Consider the following 944-nt stretch of genomic DNA (forward strand, 5'->3'; position numbering starts at 1 on the left):
CACACACACACACACACACACACACACACACACACTTCAAACAGCATCTTTAGCTCAAGCTCAAATGACACTGCAGCGGTCTACAGCAGAGGTTGTTCAAGTGGGTAAGAAAAGAATGCATTGACTATAGAAAGTAGGACAGGGTTTGTTTGGGTGTTTGCAGCTCTGCATGTTGCATGACCTTGTTGCATGACCCCCCCCCCCCGGCAACTATATCAGATAATGTCACAGCTATGTTATGCGTCCATTGTATTAAAATAAGCCAGAACAGGTGCTCTTTTGTTTTTTAGCTGCAGGGGCCTCGTGTTTCCCCATGAGCAGTATTTCTGGGTAGATTTTAAAGTGTTTCTGATTACTTTAAAAGGAAAAAATCCACCTTTAGAGCATTAGGGCACTCTGGCCCTTCTGCAGCTGCTGGCAGCAGGCCTTGCATTTTTGTTGTCTTCTTGTTTTTCCCTTCCTCCTTTGGATAGCGTGATAACTAGCAAAATGTACACAATGTGACAACACTGCCAGATGTTTCCAGTGAAGAATGTGATGGCTGAAAAATGCCAGATATCTAAAACATAAACATCATAGGAGAGACCCAAAATGCACTGCAGCCACAAAACATGTGGTCTTTCAAATGCTGCAATGGGTTTGATTTTCTACCTGCATCTATGTGTCTATCCCAAAGCTAAATTAAGCATCTTTCAGAAAGTAATCAGTCACTGAAACAGACCCAGACAACACAGGCTTTGGAAGATTGGACAAAACAAAATGAATGATTACACTTCATCACAAAATAACTCCTGAAATGCACCAAACGTCACAGAACAATGGGATATAATGTGAGTTTTCCTTTAAATTGATGCTGCACAATGTGACTCTTGCTAGCTCTGTGGCACCTGTAACCGCTTTTAACCTTTTCTGGAATGCCAATGAGTCTGAGTTGGGGGGGGGGG

Source organism: Etheostoma spectabile, chromosome 15, assembly GCF_008692095.1.
Source record: "Etheostoma spectabile isolate EspeVRDwgs_2016 chromosome 15, UIUC_Espe_1.0, whole genome shotgun sequence".
Classification (NCBI taxonomy): Eukaryota; Metazoa; Chordata; class Actinopteri; order Perciformes; family Percidae; genus Etheostoma; species Etheostoma spectabile.